Source organism: Malaclemys terrapin, chromosome 16 (genome assembly GCF_027887155.1).
Source record: "Malaclemys terrapin pileata isolate rMalTer1 chromosome 16, rMalTer1.hap1, whole genome shotgun sequence".
Lineage (NCBI taxonomy): Eukaryota > Metazoa > Chordata > Testudines > Emydidae > Malaclemys > Malaclemys terrapin.
The window spans coordinates 18,877,996-18,897,172 of NC_071520.1; the positions used below are offsets into that span (position 1 = coordinate 18,877,996).

Here is a 19,177-nt window from a genome sequence, read left to right on the forward strand (position 1 = left end):
AACACTTCCCAGGGCTCACATCACATATCCTCCCCCTAGAGAGGTGCCATACAGTCCTGGCCCACAATAATATATAACCTTTGCATTTAGTACAATGAACTCCTAATTTACTTAAATTTAATTCAACAAGTTTTGTTCAAGGATGTTGAAGGAAATGTCCATATCCGTCCCAGTATGTTGCTGTAGTTATAGATGTGGTATACAGGCGACTCACACTATTGAATGAAATATGAGACATCATAGTATTCGCCAGTATTGCCCTGGTGGTGTCTGTAACCTCCTTGAATCTGTGCTGCAACTGGTGGAATTTACCAACTCTGCTGCCTAAACCAGTGGAGGTTGTAAACTCCTTGAATTCAGGTGCTTTGGCTGACAGTTCAGACTCTGCAGTCTGTACCAACAGACGGATCTGAGCCATTCAGCTGTCAGTTTACAAACTCTTCCACCTGTACAGATGTTGGTAACCTTTCTGTACATGAGTGATTTGGCTGATGAAGCTTACAGGCACTATCTATGCCAGTGGTGTCTGTGCTTTCCTTAAATCCAAGTGGATCAAATGCAAATTCCACTGGCTACTCAGGAAGACTAGGTATTAATCTCCTTGAAACAGAGCTGTTCAGCTAATTGAGTTGAGACGTGCTACTAGCATGTCCCTGCACCTGCACAGCTACTAAACTGTGACAGACCTTAGGCAAAGTTTGTCTGTTGTGACCTGATGAAGTATGTGAATGTTTTAAAACAATGTAGTAAATAAGGATCTGACCTTATCCAAAGGAATCCTGGGCACTGATTCTAGCCAAGGACTCACAAATAAAACAAATTTGAAGTTTCTAGGTCTAGCAGGTTCTGAGACGTGGCCCTACAACAAATCATTAGAGGAATTTTTCAAATTCCCTGTCTCACGAGCACATTGTCTGATGTGCCACAAATTTTGCCAATACATTTTCCTCTGATTACAGACCATATATTTTGAAATCTCAGCAAAAAAGACTCTTCCCCCACCCCTCTCCCTCCCAAAAAAGCTAATGAGATTTTCTGGAAGAATATCCATATCATGTATACCACATTGAGCCGAGCTTTTCAACTATGAGGAGAGCTAGAGAGCTTATGTTATCTGCTGGCTTCCTAGATCTACGGTTTATACATATAATGGAACACTAGCTACAGTTTTGATTGTGGCTTCCCAATTGCTCTAAATGTAGGGTGACCAGATGTCCGGATTTTATAGGAACAGTCCCGATTTTTGGGTCTCTCTCATATATAGGCTCCTATTATCCCCCAGCCCCATCCCGATTTTTCACACTTGCTGTGTGGTCACCCTATCTAAATTGCACCATCTGGAAACAGCCCCAAGAGGTTGTCTGGTAGCAGAGGGTTGGCGGTGTATCCATGCCTCCTACACTGCGGGTGAGTGGGGTGGGCTTTAGAAAAAAGGTGTAGAAACTGCTAAACTAATCCTTCACTATCTAGGGATTCCCCCCCATCCTGGGCAAAATCCTTCGTTTCACTACCATTAAACTGGATTCGTGGCTGCTTTGCATCAGCAGACAAGCACAAAGAAGCAAGGAGATGAAAAAGCAGAATCTGGCCTGTTAGCTGAACCCAGCTATAACTGGTCACGTGGCCCATTGCAGTGAATGAATTTGCATTGCGGTAATGAACAGGAAAATTTACCTTAATACAAACAAGCACTGTGGAGACTTCTCTAGCTGGCTCTGCCAATTCTGCTCAGTGCTGGCTTGAAACACCCTGCTATTCCAGTCCCATGTCTTCCCTGTGCAAGGACTTCCAATTATGCTGCCCTGTGCATCAAGTGCCGAGCCCTGGTTTCACGATGTGCTCAAACGGCGAAGAGGATGATCACCAACTTCTTTTTCCCCTTGTTAAACGGTAGCAAGATTTAAATGCCAGTGTCTCAAGGTGAGAGACTGGGTCTTGTCTATACGGTGATTTAGTGTGCAGCAAACTTGGCATGAGTCTACGGCGCTCTAGTTTGCTGCCTACTAAATGTCCATGTGGGCCGTGCTGCTGTGCACTGGACCTTCTGTAGTGATCTTTGATCTCATTCTGCAGTAGATCAAAGGGCACTGTGGAACTTTTGGTGTGCAGTAGCAGAGTCCACCCAGCCATTAAGGTGGAGTGATTGGAGAGCTGTCGATTCACATCCCAGCATGTCACACACTCCAATTGCTGTATAGACAAGCCCTAGGGGGTAGAGTCCCATCTCATGTATACCAGTGTGAGTCAGTAGAGTTAGTCCAGGTCTACAGCAGCGTAACAGAGATCAAAATTTGGTCATGGTGTATTCCCACATTGCATCACCTAATCCAGAGGAATAGTTCTGTCAGTGATGCAGGCGTAAGGAATTTTAATGGAGCAAGCATGTATTGCTAACATATCGATTAGAAGTCTTGGTTAGGTGCATTAAAACAACACTTGATTCTGGATTGCGCTATTTTCAAGTACTTTATTATGGGCAAGTCAGATAAAACAGGAAGTTAGATTGTAATTATTTGTAGGCTCTTCTATTTCATGAACTAACTCCAAATTAAACTGAAGGAGAACCAACCCAGGGAAGGGTGAGAAAACAGCAAACAGGGAATCAAGGTTCCTTGTTGTCATTCTCCATAATTTTTACTCATGCTAATTAATCTCAGGGCATTTTGACTCTCCTCAGCAAACACAGGTTTAGGAGATTTGTTAAATTTGTATTCCTGCTTCACAGATGCAGATTAAGCAGCGCTCTTTCCCCTCCCCCCATATGTACAATTTTAAAGACAAACCTTTTCTCTCCCAGTGTCCATATTCAAATTTGTAAGGGAATTATTAAGTAATTTATTTTATGATGTTTTAGAGATTAAAATAATTACTTAATAACAGACTAGAAGAAGGATTTTGCACGTCTCATTCTTCATTGCTAAAATAACAGGGTTTTTCACCCCGGACTCTTCCCATTCTTGGCTGTCTTGCTTTATTGCTAAGAAATTACAATACAGAATTGTTTGCCAATCTGTGTGAAAAGAGCGAGAGATTCTGCTGACTCCTCTCAAAAAACTCATGTATAACCTATGAAGTAGGGAACTTTTATGGTCAGAGGTTTTGCCACTGACTTCAGTGAGATCAGATTTGGGTCCACATATCTGTATATATGGGATACCTGTAGTAAAATTTCTAAAAGAAATCCTTAAGCAAATATCTCCCTGTAGATTGCAAGCTGGGGAGGACTTCAAAATAATCTTATTTCAGATCTTAATATTCTCTTAAAGTATTTCAAAGTCAACATTTCGAAAGGACCAGAATGTAATTGACTTTAGGAAATGTTTTCATCTGCATTAAATTATTTCAGCAATCAGGTTAACACTCAAATTGAAATCTCATCCTTCCTCATTACATAGATCTAATCAATATCATTAATTTAGAAGTTGGGGAATGTCTTCATTAATATATCTGATTGAGTATGTTTTTAAGTGTCATTGAGTTATTATGACTGTCTTGTCACAAAATAATAGCTGCTTTTAATTTATTTTTCAGAACTCTTATGTATTATGCTAAGCAATGCCAACTTTATTATCGGCACTAAAAATTCTGTATAAACAATCTCCACTTAAAACATTTTTCACCAGACTTTATTTTGTCCAGCTGCTCTCTAATACTGTCATCGCAGTCTATATATAAGCAAACTCTAGATAACTCTGCAGTGGTTTAACACATGGCCATTGTTAGTGTAGATTCTCCGCTATTAGTTGAGCCAAAGTGCTAGTATGAGTTACTGATGTTGACCTATGTAGTGTAAGTATGGAATAGACAGGATAATGCTTTGAATGCAGAATCAAGAACAATGAGCGGGAATTCTATGTGTTGGAGCTTGATATTTTGGAGAACATAGGGCTAGAATATGAAATCTCTCACTCATATTGGCAAGCAGTTAGTCATAGGAATAGACCTGCTGACGTCAATATGTGTAAGAGGTTCACAATCGGGCCTAGATCACAGGGATCATGTACCCACCACTGAAATGCAACCACTGCAGAACAGGAAGTGAAGAATACCATGTCCACTTGAGGTTAAAGGGGAGTTTTAAGGGTGTAACTATCCACAATGGAATTTGGCTCAGACATCAGGGTTAATATCTCAACTCATGGATAAAGTTCTAGGGAATCTTTAATCACCTAACGTGGTCAGAAGTGTGGTTACGTTTCATCTAGTTGATGATGCCTCCAACAGCACAGGGGCCTCTAATATCCTGCTGGGGTTAGTGTGTACTTCGAAGGAAAACTGACACCTTTCTGCAACACCTATGTGCTTTGGAGGGCTTTCATCCAAGGACCAACATTGCTTAGCTTGTGAGTCGACGAGTTGGCAATACAAGATGCAGGGGCTAAAGGCACATAGACCAGTCTGTGTATGATGTAAATCTACTTAAAAAAATACTCTATGGATGCAAATAGAAGGGAGAGTTTGACCTTTGTAGACAGTATATTAAAGTTTCTTTTAGACGTAACTATTTAGAACAGGAAACCCCACCAATAGTACACATGGTCTGTTTGTCTCTGAAGTGTGAAACACCTTTATTCTGGAATGGGTCCTTCAGAGCTCAAGTCCAGAACGAAGTGAAGGCTGAGCAATTTAAGCCAGTGGCTCTGCTAACTTTTGAAATGTTCCAGCCATCAAGTATCCAGGCAAGTGTGAGCAAAACGGGTTGATGTCATGAGGTGTGACGGCTGATGATGGAAATTGTCCTCAGATACTCAGAGGCGGAGTCAGATTTCCCCAGGCCTAGCGCTCAGTTCAGGGGAAGCCTGCCAAGAACACCCTCCCTCCAGGCCACTCTGTAGTTGCTGTTGCAGTAGTTCCTCAATCTCTGTTCTATGGCCAGTACACTCCCTTTCAATGGGAAGATCCACTGTCCAACTCCGGCATCTGCCAACCCCGTGTCCTGTTCCTAACCCCCATTTCTATGGCACTGTAGAATGAGAATAGCCCCATGGGTATAGGTCTTTTGTGTGGGCTCCTGGCCTTTTGCAACACCACATCCACTGCCAGCAAGCCCTCTACACCCTCCAAGGAGAGGGCAGGAGTTGCTTGTTAGATTGGCAATTTATTGTCCCTCGTCCTGAGTTCTTATTGAAGGTAAGGTCCATGTCATTGTTTTCTTTCTCTGGCATCCTCTTCCAGCCTGGATAATTCCTGACATCAAGCTCAGAAGCTTTTCCAATGCATAGAAAATGAATTGTTTGGCAGTGAGCACTGGGGATCTATTTTTTATTACTTCTGTTTTTTGAAACAGCCTTCCCATATCTCACTGCCTCATCAACGTTTCAGCTCCTTTCAAATCCTGGCACACAACATACCTTTCTTTCTCCACTTACACCTCCTTAATTTCTCTCTCCCTCACCATTATTGGTAATTTTGCTCTGTAATAGTGTTATTTAGCTCTGTAAAGTGGATATGGTTTGCCTGAAAGATGCCAGACAAAGTAAATCTGTGGTGACACTAGATTGGATAGTGGGTGATGAAGCTGATTGTGTGAAACAGCAGAATCTTCACTAAGCTTTTTCCAGGAGCCTGACCCTTGACACTCGTGACAGCTAAGATGTTCAGTGTATAGTAGCAGGTGCCCAGCATGTCACAGGATCACACCTCACATTCCTGGTCAGAATAGCACACAGATTCACTGATCATATAAATTCTGGGTGGGTGTGGGGTGGGGAGCCAAGGGGGAAAAGAAAAATAAAGGAAACTGATGAACGTTAGGAAGGAATGGAAGTAGAGAGAAGGGTATTGTTTGCAGGAAATGATCTGAACCCTATCAGGGAAACTGAGTTACTGCAGATGGCGAGATCCAAGAAAAGGAAGCTTTAAACTGGTCAAGCTGATCAGACCACTCTTGCTGTGGAAGGGAGAGAGCAGGATGCTGATGGTGGCACTGAAGGGTGCTGTCACACCTCTTAGCTCTCAAATCTGTGGCATTTGCAAAGACTTTGCCTTCAGATACGGAGATGTTACTTTACTTCCTCCATATACATGTCCAGGAGTTGCTTTTGGAGCAGGCTTTGTGTCGGGTGGTGGTACTTAAAACAGTATCTTCATGGAAACGTTAGCAATCCTAGCGTAGTGATAAAAAACCCAACTGGTGCTGCTAATTTTCACTGCAAACCCACGCAAAAAAATGCATTTGGTTAGAAATGGTTTGTGCAATTTCTACAGTGCAATATTATTCTATTGCTGTCCTGAAAATGTATTTAATCTCCCTTGTACTGGAGTTCTACCACACTATCCCCAAGAATTACTTCTACCCAGTGACACCACACCGTAATGATCCTGACTGCTACAGCTTACAGCACTGTACCTTCTTCCAATCCCACCCCTCAACCTCTCCCCCTGAATCTCCCTCCTCATCCCAGGGTAGCCGTGGCACCCATCCTCTTCAAATTGCATTGTCGGTGAGGCTTGCAAATGCCAGCCAGCCCACTACTGAAAAATCTATGTCCTTGCTGTGATGGGACAGGAAAGCTGTACTGCCACTGTAGTGCTTTCCAGGATCTGCACAGTTGGCTTCTTCTTTCCCTGTGGATATATGGGATGGATGGAGTCTGCAAGCCAACTTTGCAAAGATGCAAACCCCTCCCTTTGGAATGGTAAAAATTCAAAAGGAACTCTGCAAGGAGACCTTTGCAGAGATGTGAGTGAAGGACTTTCTGCTGTAGGGAGACTTCTGGCTACTCTTTTTAATACAACAGATGAAAACCCAGACCCAAATATGGATTTTGTAACATGGCCCTGTCCCTTGCTGTAGAGCTTCATCTTTCTGTCATTGTGGTCTGTTCAGGGTCTGCTAAGCTCTTCCACATGGAAATTTAGAGCATGATAGGCTTCATCACGCAGGGAAAAGCTTCTCCTTTCTATAATGACATTTTGAGGTCTTTGGAACATAGTTTCTACTGGGCTTGTGCCCCATACACAACCTTAATTAACCCTCGGCGCACTCCAGTGAGGTAGCTAAGTGCTTTACAGATGGGAAAAACGAGGATCAAACATTTGAAATCAGTTGTCCGTGGTCAGAGCTGTCCAAGGTCAGTGTCACAGCCAGGCATAGAACCCACTGCACATGGCTTCCAGTCCTGCACTCTAACAACTTACCAACAACAACAAAAAAAAGTACTCCGTGTCTGCATGAACTGTTTTGACTGCATGACCTTTAAAGAGGACCCCAGCTGCATGCTCTTACAGTGCCTTCATCAGCTCAAACTAACAATAAAAATGCTTCTCTTTCATGACCCAGATGGAGGAACATCTGATATTCTTAAGTTTCTCATGATAAACTTGCCGAAGTGTCTGTCCCACGCCATCTCCTGATGATGATTCAGATGTGTCTGGGCTCTTCTGTGATAATGATGAATACTCTGGTGTTAACAGTTCAGGATCTTCATATGAAGTTCCGTTGAACTAACTCTGTGACAGTCTAATTTTCTGACTCATCTTTGCTGAGTCACTTTCAATTTTTTATCTCCTTTTTAAGGGAAACTGTGGTTCAGTATTTTTTTCATTTTACATATCCCCAAGTTTAACAATTTTTTTGTTCATGATTTTTTATTATTATTAGCATATTCGTAATACCAAGGATAGTGGGTTAGATGGACCATTGGTCTTATTTGATATGGTAATTCCTATGTTTCTATTTCTGTGGCCAATAATAGCTGAATCAGAGGCAGATATAAAACCCACTGAGTGGAAAATTATGTGCTAATGTGTCCATGGGGCAATTTCTTCCCAACTCCAGGCGGTTATTTTATGCCCCAAATCACAAGAGATTATATCTCTTTATACACTTTTATTTTCTATACTGTAACTGCAGGTTTTCTGGTTCATATTATGTGAATCCTGCTAAGAATTTTACTTCTATAATACCTTGTGTTAATAAGTTCCTCTGGCTAATGTATGTATATTTTTAAAAGGCCGGTGATGCTCTATTAACCATTTTAAATTGACTATCCAGAATTGTGTAAGAAATGCAAGTGACTGCTTAGGACCTCTGAGCCTTGTACTGACTCTGCAGTAGGGTACACTACTGATCTCCCCCTCAAGTGACTGAATGGGAGGGGGAAGGAAATCCCTCACTAGCAGGGCTGGTGCAAGGAAGTTTTGCGCCCTAGGCGAAACGTCCACCTTGCGCCCCCACCCCAGCCCTGCGGCAGCTCCCCGCCACCCCCCTGCCCTGAGGCGCCCCCCCCCCCCCGCGGCAGCTCCCTCCCCAGGGAGCCGTGCGGCAGCTCCCCACCCCAGCTCACCTCTGCTCCGCCTCCTCCCCGAGCACGCCGCCCCTGATCTAATTTTCCTCCCCTCCCAGGCTTGCAGCGCCAAACACTTGATTGGCACTGAAAGCCTGGGAGGTGGGAGAAGTGGAGCGGCGACTGCGCACTTGGGGAGGGGGCGTAGGAACGCTGTAAAAAAAAATTGGGGGACCCACTTTTTGGCACCCCCAAATCTTGGCGCCCTAGGCAACTGCCTAGTTTGCCTTAATGGTAGCACCAGCCCTGCTCACCAGGTCCTTCTCCCCGAACAGTTTGAGGCTCTGATTTTGTGTGAGGTCTTGTTGCTATCCAAAGTCCATTGAAGTTAGTGGAAAGGATTCCTTGATTCAAGGAGTTGCAGATTAGCACTGGGGTTACTTTTAGAAGAAATTGTAGAATGGCCTTTTTTGGTTTCATTTCATATTTCTTTTAGACCAAAGACGTTGTCTGAACAGTTTTCTTTCTGAAAACATTTTGAGGCATGGTTGGTTGGTAGGCTGAAGCTCAAACTCCCAGTGGGTTTTTGGCTGGGCTATGGTGGGTTAGTTCTGCTGTTGCTCTGGGTTAGTCCAATTAGCAGAGGAGCTGTAATATTTTAATCTGGTATTTAATGCTACATTTTCACGAGTGAAGGGCTTTGAGTCTGGGGTAGGTGTTGAGAAAAAACAAAATAAATAAGTAAATAGCACAGGGAGATGCTAAATTCTGCCCTGGCTTAAAAAGCTGGTGCAACCCCCCCAGAATAAAATGGGGTGTCACCTTGTGTGAGTCAGGGCAGAACTGGGCCCTATGATAGCCATTTTGGCATTAGTTTGAGATGGGTGGAGGGAACAGCATAATGATTCTGCCTGAGATTTTTAAAGGCGCGTAAGTGACCTGGGTGCCCCAAACCCATTCCAGGAGTCCATTCGCTCTGACTGCTGTAAATCAGGTTGAACTCTGCTACAGTCAATGGTGATCTATGCCAGTGGTACAAGTCAGAGCAGACTCTGGCCTTCAGCTCCAAGAGGGCACCTGATGCTGCTGTCAGCTAATGAAAATGCAGCATCCTCCCTATCAGCCAGGGTTTTAATGATTTTAAAGAGCCATTTAGGTTTGGCTGTAAAGCACAGCACAGTTGCACCATGAGTAATGCTCGCTGGTTTCTCCCCTAACTGCACTGATATGGTAATACTCATACAGCGCCTGGCTACCTGCCAAAAGCAGCAGCAGCACAGCTTTTCTTTCCTGGCTAATCGCTGATAAAACAGGAAGACCTTGATCATCCCTCTTGACATGAATAACGATGTTATCTCCTGTGATGTATGACACCGAGCCAGATAATGGCCTCTGGCCTGCCTGTTTTCTCATGAGATGTAAAATACAATGATCATGTTACAAGGGGGAGATAAAGTGGCACAATCTTCACTAGTTCAAATAACTAATTGAAGCAGGAACTAGTGGAAATGGCTTCCTTTGTTCCCTCGCCATTGTTGATATAACAGTGCTTATAATGAAAGCCGAGACTGTTGCCCTCTTTCTCTTTTCTTTTCCTCTCTATTTTTTTTTCTTTAAACACAAGAAACAGCGTCTCTCTCTCTCTCTCTTCCACCGCTGAGAGCCCTGGTGAATTCAAGCAACCAGGTCCTGTTTTCAAGCAACATTCCTGCATGTCATCATCAGAAGGATGAAATCAATAAGTAGTTCTCCTTCTTTGTTTCCCCAGAGGACTTTAGAGAATGGCAGGGTTTGATACCCAGGCTCTCCAAACCATAATTACGCTTCTTTTTTATGAAAGCGACAAACCTAATTACATGGCTGGGGCGGTCACTAGGGGCGTGTTGATATTTCAGCGTGGGCACAGCACTCATCATGATTAAGTCAGTGTTTTGTGTTTTGTTTTGAAAAGGCACAGCGGAAATGGCAGGAGGGGTAATTGTATGGGCTGGGAGAAGGAGTGACACTATGTAATATCCAGTACGTCGTCATTAAAGTAGGGAGGAGACCTGATTGATTCTCACTGGCCAGGGACTGAGCATCAAAAGGGATGGTGCAATGTGGCGTCTTTTCTAACAGCAGGGACAAACTAATTTCTGTCAACCAAGATTGGCTTCAGAAACCAACCCAAAAACAAAACAATCCAACTCTTGTTTTTTTTCTTCTATTACCATTGCACCAGTTTACTATTTTTCTGATTATTTAGCAATATGAATATTTTATCATAGTAATGCCTAAAGGCGCACACCAAGTTTGGGGCCTCCACTGTGCTAGGCACTGACTAGACAAACAGTGAGAACAAGTCCCTGCCCTGAAGAGCTTACAATCAAAATAGCCAAGACAGGCTAAGTATGGAAGGAAACAAAGGCATAAAGAGGGTAAGGGACTTACCCAAGGTCACACACCAGTCTAGTGGCAGAGCTGTGATTGGACTCCAAGTGTTCTGCTCCCAATCCAGTGGTGCCACCTTGTGCCTATCCGACCTGCTAAGTCTCATGCATTAATATGTTTGCCTCAGCAAAGCCATCTAGTCTGCCAAGTCAGCCAGCTCTCTTCTTCACTACACACTGCTAAGGCAAATGGGACCCAGTACTGCAAGGTGCTGAGTGCCCTCAACTTCCATTGACTTTAGGGGCAGTTGAGAGCCCTCAGCCCACTCCTACAGAATTGGGCCCATGCAGCTTTCGCTAACTGACTTCCTCTGTTAGTTGGAAACTCTCTTCATCTGAAAGCATCTGGGTCTCACGGGACATTTGGATAAATAAAATAATATTTTATCTATTATCATAGAGAGTATGGCTAGGGATGACTCAAGGGGCTGGCAATGAAAGACCATGGAGTTTTCACTTCCAGGTTCCAGGTCAGTTGGGACCAAGAACTCGAACCATTTGACAGCCAATTTGGTGGCCTATTTGAGAGGAAGTTGTTTGTCTTGGCCCAGTGTCCACACCGCACAAACAATTGCCACATTTGTTACTGCGTGGCAAAGCTCTTGTTGGTTGTCTCCTCAGACAGGCCAGGGACTGACTGAGGCCAAGGCATCCCTAGTGATGAAGGCAAGTCTCTAGCCAATTGGCAAGGTGGTGTCAGGGCTCTTGGGTTCTATTTATGGCTCTGCTACCAATGTCTCACTCAGTGGTCTTGAGCAACTTGCTTCACCTCTGTCATGTCTCAGCTTCCCCATCTACACAATGAGTATTACAGTGTTTACTTGACCCACAAATGTATGGTGGGTCTTAATTATGTAATTTAATTTGAGAAGAGCTTTTTGAGATCCCTACATGAAAGTTGCTATGTAATGTCCTGGTCCTGCTAACACTCACATGCTCTACTTAAAGCATCCAGGTAGACCCATTACCGTCAATGGGATGGTTTGTGTGCTTAAAGTAAAACATATGCAGACGTATATGCGGAGCCTGAATACAAAGTTTTATGAGCCACTATACTGCCACTGTGCAAAGCAATTACTATATTAACTTTGTAAGAAGAGTAACTTACAAAACAGTTACTGATTCTACAGCAATTTGAATAGATGCCAAAACCTAGCCAATAATTAGTGATAATCTTCAACATCCAGCATTTGTGGAATTTCTCAGTGCACAATTCACAATATAGCTGGTTCTAGAACTGTCCTGCTAGCAGGATTGGGAAAGTTGTTTTTTAAACATGTTGTTTAACATCAGCTGTTAGAATCCCAGTTTAAAACCTTTCAGGTGTAAATACAGAGCTTAAAAGCTTTTCCACAGCTCCACCCCCAAGAATGAGTTTAATCCTTTTAACAAAGCTCTGATCTGACAGTTTATTTCGCTCTAGGCTTTAGCTTTAGTGGTTGCAGCCAAAACCTGACAAGTTCTTCTTGTTAATTCTGAATGTATTACCCTGTGACAAATGTATCTTCCACTTATATGTGACACTGAGAATGAAATGCATATGATCAAATTTCCTATAGCTGCAGTGGGTTAGCTGTTAAGAACATCTCCATATCCTTGCAACGTAACAATTGATCCAAACCCATTCTTTTTTAGCAGTGGCCAGGTTTAGGAAGCTCGGGATGGGCCGCAATCTGCCACCATAGTCTGTAAAGATTAGAGAGGCTAAAAATAAACCTGTCACATCCCTTGGACGTTTTCCTGGTGAAATGCAGAAAGATGTATCACTTGAATGCAAAATAAATTCAGATGGAATTTTTTATACCATATTTTTATAGGGACAGATGGAGAAACTGTCTTCCTTGGTTTTTCACACTGCCTAAACCCAGTGCTAGTATTGCTGAGGCCGCTGTGCTATTCTCCAAAGCTTGCCCCTGAAGGCTATTCTTGGATGATAGACTAAAAACTTTACTGATTTCTGCAATACAAAGCCTGGTATCAGAAAACTCCTAATTCGAATACATTTGCTAATGTGTTATCAGCTAATTCTGCCAACTGTCTCTGATGTACTCAGTCCCTCTCAGCTCAGAGAATATTTGCATGTTGACTAGTTTCCGTGAATGCATTCTTTTGATCATTTTTAATTACGCAGCTGTAGCTCTAAGTGTATGGTCTGGTATTGCAATGGACTGGGAATCCGATGATCAGGGCTCAATATACTGCTCTGACACAGACTCCCTGTGTGAATTTGGGCATCTCCCCCGCTGTGCAATGGGGATAATAGTACTCTCTTTCTTCCACCTTTTATCTGTCATGTCTATTTAGATTATAAAATCTTTGGAACAGAGACCAGAACCCAAGTCTCCTGGTTCCCACCTCTAGCCACAAGGTCATGCTGCCTTCCACTTATTTACCATGTATTTTCTCCCTGCTCACATACATTCTTGTGCATTTTTAGCGGGTATGAAATGTTCCTCTGAAGATCTGTGACCTCTGTGTGTGGCAGAGACTATTGGTGACCCGTTTCACACAGCAAGCCTGTGAGTGTGCTTCCCTTATAAATTAAAAACACATTTTTTAAATTTAACAGTATTATAAATGCGGGAGGCAAAGCGGGGCTCGGGGTGGAGGCTGACAGCTCGCGATCCCCCAAGTAATAACATCGCGACCCCCTGAGGGGTCACGACCCCCAGTTTGAGAACCCTTGGTCTATGCACTAAGGATACTTTGGGTATGTCTACACACACTGTGATTAAAAAAACCCGTGGCACTGAGTCTCAGAGCGCAGGTCAGCTGACTCGGGCTCGTGGGGCTCTGGCTGTGGGGCTGAAAATGTCAATGTAGCTGCTCAGACTGGAGCTTAGGCTCTGAGACCCTCCCTCATCACGGGGTCTCAGAGCCTGGGGTCCAGCCTGAGCCCAAACGTCTACACTGCAATCTTCTAGATGTGCAGCCTGAGCCCTGCCAGGCCAAGTCAGCTGGCCCAGGCCAGCCGCAGCCATGCTGTAGATGTACTCTTTGTCATCTAGCCCTAGTGAGAGCAGGTCTAATTGACATGGTGCTAAAAAACTGCGGTGGCAGCAGATGTGATTCTCCATTAGGGCTTTGGGTGTTCTTACCACCAGGGCAGCTTAAACACTGTTAGCAATGGTGGGAAAGTTTTGCAAAATCTCCTTAGTGTAGACAAGGCTTTGGTATGCACATAGATGAGCCTTGCCACTGTGCTGAGAGAATGATCAAGGTCCTAGGCGCCTCTGTACCACCAAGTGGATATACAGTATCTGGACTGAGGTTCCCATTTCACTACACAGAGGCAATCAAACATCTACTAGATGGTATAGACCAGAGCTGGCAGGTCCCCAGCAGATAGAGCAGATGCAGTCTCCTTAGTTTTTTCACTAGCTTGCAGGAGGAGACATAAAGAACAGAGGAAGAAAGGAAAGAGCTGACTCAGAGAGAAGCCAATATGACTGGTCTAAATAAAATGGCTCCTCTTTGGGTCAGGTCACTTTTTCCTTCTCTCTACTGCAGGGGTGGGCAAACTTTTTGGCTTGAGGGCCACATCGGGGAATAGAAATTGTATGATAGGCCATGAGTGCTCACAAAATTGGGATTGTGGTATGGGAGGGGGTGAGTGCTCTGATTGGGGGTGTGGGCTCTGGGGTGGGGCTGGGGATGAGAGATTTGGGATGCAGGAAGGTGCTCCGGGCTGGGATCGAGGGTTTGGAGGGTGGGAGAGGGATCAGGGCGGGAGCGTGGGGAGCGACTCAGGTGTGCAGGCTTCGAGCGGCGCTTACCTCAAGCGGCTCCTGGAAACAGTGGCATGTCCCTTCTCCAGCTCCTATGCGGAGGCGTGGCCAGGCGGCTCTGCACGCTACCCCATCCGCAGGCACCGCCCCTGCAGCTCCCATTGGAGCGCTTAGGAGCCGGAGTGGGACCATACCACGGCTTATGCCGTGGCTTCCAGGAGCCCCATGGTGCGGCCCCCAACCCTGCGTCCCGGATGGAGTGCTGGAGCAGGACTGAGCCGTGTGGTGCGGCCCCTGACCCAGCGCCCCAGTGGGAGCTCGTGGGCTGGTTTAAAACGGCTCGCGGGCCGTATGCGGCCTGCAGGCCGTAGTTTGCCCACCCCTGCTCTACTGTGTCCTCACTCTGCACATTGGCCCTGATTGTGCCTTGGTGTTGCCTGTCCTGTCCTCTGCAGAACTCACGTGTCTGGGGAATCTCCCTCCCCTCAAAGGCAGTAATTTCTGCTCAGCTGGGATCAAACCCAGCCCCTTGCCCTCAAGGCTCCTTGTTTCCTTCTCCGCTAGAAAGCACAAACTACTTTACCTGACACCGACAACCTCCCAATGCTTTCATGTATCAGAGGGGTAGCCGTGTTAGTCTGAATCTGTAAAAAGCAACAGAGGGTCCTGTGGCACCTTTAAGACTAACAGAAGTATTGGGAGCATAAGGTTCGTGGGTAAGAACCTCACTTCTTCAATGCTTTTATGTTACTGCCACCGGGTGGGCATGTGGAAAGAGACCCTCCTGGGTGTCTCTGCAGTAGCTGGCCCTGATGCCCCTGCCTTGGAACCAGTCTAAAGGGGAAGCTTGTATAGTCCAGCATTTCTCCGTGTACACAGGTTTGTTATTATAGGATTGCTTATGCAGACGGCACTCCTGGTCCTTCTTCATTTTTAAAAGCAACTGTGTCTGCGGAGTGTTTATGGTGGGACCACCCTTGCTCCCATTCCCTCAACACATATAAGAAAGCACAAGGATTGTACCCATGACTAGCCTGTTGACTGGGTCCATTTTAACAGTGACAGCGTTCGCTGTAGTCAAAGATGTCAAGGTGAAAAAGAAAGTCAGTTTCCTATTAAATTAGCCTGGCTCTTTCTCTGTGAAAGTGGAATTTTAATAGAAGTGCTTTATAAATGGATGAGTTCAGGGGGAAGTGGATTTGTGGTAAAGCCAGAACTTTATAGGGAAATTTTCCCTCATAAAGGGCCACAAAAGATGTTTACAGGACTAAACTCAGCCTATCCAGGAACTTGCTTTTTCTAGACAGCGATCCTTTCCCCATAAAACGTGAATTAAGGTTGCCAAATATGTTGGTGCCCTTTTTTAAAAAAAAAAAAATATATATATATATCACTCTCAAAAGCAGTGGGAGGCTTAGTTCCTGTCCAGCTTTATGGGCCATTTACAAGTAAGCATTCCCCAAAGTATTTCATGGTGAAATAAAAAAATAAATGGCACTGAAAAGTTTTACAACACAATGCACAAACGATTGTGGTAGAGTTAAAACACACACTGTTTCCTCACCCGTGCAGCAGAATTAAAATAGAATGTAAATGTGTCTAAAAATGATTATTATGACTTTTATAGGGCTTTACATTTCCAAGCCTTAACTTAACCTTACAGCTACCCAGGGAGGGAGGCAGCTATTATCCCTAATCATAGATGAGGAAATTTAGATCCAGAGAGGAGATCCCCAGCTGGTGCAAATTGTCACGGCTCTGTTGACTGCAATGGAGGTCTGACAATGTACATCACCTGAAGATCTGCCCCAGAGCTTCCATTTATAAAAGGCAAGCATGTACTTTCAGTCTGAATGATTTTCCTTATAGACTAAAAATAACTAGGCTGCCTTAATTCTGTCTACAAAAAATGACAGCCAGCAGAGAGGAAGGATGGTCTAGTGGTTGGAGTGCTAGTCTGGGTCCTGGGAGACCTGGATTCAATTCCTCCTTTGCCACACATATCCTCTGAGAGTCACTTAATATTTCCATGCCTCAGTTCCTTATCTGCAAAATGGCAAACATAGTAATTCCTTATTAGAGCTAGGTGATTTTTTGTGTGTGTGTGTGTGTGGGGGGGGGGTCAAACTATTTATTTTTCAGCAAAAAATGTAGATTTGGCAACACTGAAATATTTCATGACTTTGTGTTCGGTTAACTGAATGGGTTGTGGGTTTTTTTTTTTTTTTTTTTAAACCACCCTGGTTCAAAACAGCTTTTTGTTTTGAAATTTCGTTCCGTTTTATTTAGAAAAAAAATCAAAGACATTCAGCAATCAAAATGAAATATTTCATTCAAGCCTCATTTTTGGGTCAACCTGGTATTTGTTTTTGTTTTTGAATTGCCAATGAACTGAAAATATGTTCTTTACACACATCTATTCCTGACCTCAAAGAGGTAAATACATTAATGATTACAAGGTGCTCGGATACTAAGGTGATAAGGACCATATAAATAGCACAGATAGACTTGTAGAGATGTACGGGTGCTGCACGTACAAAGGGATAATAGTTTAGATAACAATTTTGATAGTCTTTTTAAAACTGAAAAATGTTGAATCCCTCTCCCTGGATCCTTTTCAAATCCTGCAAAACTCTTAAAAATGTTGATTTTTTTTTTTTGGGGAGGAGGGGGGTGAATTTTAATTTTAATTTTTGAACCAGTTTTAGAACTTACGCATTTTAGTTTTCAGTCTCCTCCTCAATCAATGCTGCTTCTCTTCTACTTCTGAAAGATATTCTAGTTACTTTTTTCCTCTATAGATTTCTGCCCCCCTCCAGGTGAAGCCAAGATAATGATGTCTTGCCACTGATTAAATTGATATAGATGTCAGGTATGGAAGACATGGCTCATCAGATATTAACTATACAGGTGTTTCAAGGATTTCCTGTGTAATTTATACGCTAGATGGATTAGTATAAATCAATGATAAGAATAAAGCTTGGAGAATTGTGCTTTAAGAATAGATTCCCACAGAAAGAGGGCTGGTTACATTCAGGAAGCACTCCTCCCCCTTCACTGAAGAGGTTAGAGTGTGTTTCCTGAGTGATGCCTCCAAAGCTTTGCACCCTCACTCCCTCAAAAGACTCCTCCATTCCCATCTGATATGGCAGCTAACGAGACAATATTATGGAGAGGTCAGCATGTTGCAGAGCACAGTCTTTCCTTCCAGAATGCAGGTTACAAATCCAGCAGAAAATATGCCAAGTTCTTATTTAAAAAAACCCTTGAAGGAAAGGAGTGGAGGATGAGTGTGGTTTGAGGGGGAGGTTTGGGGAAGGGCAGAGATGCATGCAACATCCAGTAAAGGCTTGTGAGAAATAGCTCTTTGTCTAATTTAAGGCTTGGCATTCTCATCCTTAGAATCTGGAGAGAACCTCATGCATCATCAGTAGCTGCTATTTTGCTGCAGTACTAAAATGTCTAATCAGATTCACTTTAGCTGTCTGTTAAATCCATCTTGCACTTGAGGGAAAGGATGCTCTGGAATTTAGGACACTGGGCTAGGGACTCATGAGATCTGGGTATATTTCCTGCCTTGGCCACAGACTTCTTCTGTGACCTTGGGCAAGTTGCTTAGACTCAGTATATCTCTTACTTGGGAGTGGCTCCTGACTCTCCTGCTGTCCCTACACAAAATCCTCTCATTCGAGTTTGGTGGTGCTTTAAACCTGGGCTAGCTGGCCCAGCCGGGAGCATAGGCTAGAGCTCAGATGTGTGCTGCTTTCCCTCAGGTTGGTAACCTGCCTACACTGCTGGGAGGATGCAGGCTAAATCATTGTGTGCTGCTAGTCCTCCAGTGCCTTCCCTCATTTACTCCCATTAGCCCAGAAGGGGAGACAAGTTCTCCCACAACTCACTGGGAAAGAATCATAGAGCAGCTCTGCTTACTGCAGCACAAAGGACCATAGGATATGCTCCCAGAAAGCCTATGACACACATGGGTGGGTGAATGGAGCCCCAGTGAGGACGCAGTAACTCAGTGTGGCTGTTCACACCTGAGCTAGAATGACCTTGGTGCTCAGACCTGGATGCCGATCACTTCTGTTAACTCTGCAGGGAAGACATACCCTTCAGGGCTTTGGAGCTGTGCTCCAGCTCCAGGCAAAAACCTGCAGCTCCACTGCTCCGGGCTCTACTCCAAAGCCCTGCTTAATAGCTGTGCCTCAGTTCCTCATCTGTAAAATGCCGGTGACAATACTTCCTTTCTTCCATGTTGTCTATTTAGGTTGTACGCTCTTTGGGGTAGGGGCTGTCTCTCACTATGTGTTTGGACAATGCCCAGCACAACGGGACCTTGATCTCACTTATAGCTTCCAGATGTCATCACAATATGTAGTTGTATCTGGGCCGGTGGAGAACTGCTGATGTCAGCAAGGGGCAGAAAGTGAGGGGCTGCCCTATCTATAGTGACATCAAACCTAAAGATAGATGCGGGAATCTGCTGGTAAAGGGGAACACTGGGGCTGCTCTGGAGATACATGGGGGAAGAGAAGTTCCTGGGAAGAGACTGAAGGATGTTCAGCTCAAAAAGCTCTGAGCCCCAATCTATCTAATTACTCTTCTGGTCCCCAAATCAGAGGATGATGTTATTGAGGGAATGTCCCCTACAGCCACTTAATCTAGTATGACAGTATATCAGTAAAGGGTCATTACAATTATTGCATAACCTATGTAACCTAACCATTGATCACAACTCCCCTAAAGAAATATGGGCCTGATTTTGGGCTATTGAAGTATTTGGGAGTTTTTC

At 44.1% G+C, this 19,177-nt stretch overlaps 1 long non-coding RNA gene across 1 annotated transcript in view; it reads left to right on the forward strand.

Moving 5' to 3' along the window:
- LOC128824876 (uncharacterized) overlaps positions 1–19,177 on the forward strand; it is a 189,177-nt gene that overhangs the window by 135,952 nt on the left and 34,048 nt on the right. The window lies entirely within an intron of this gene.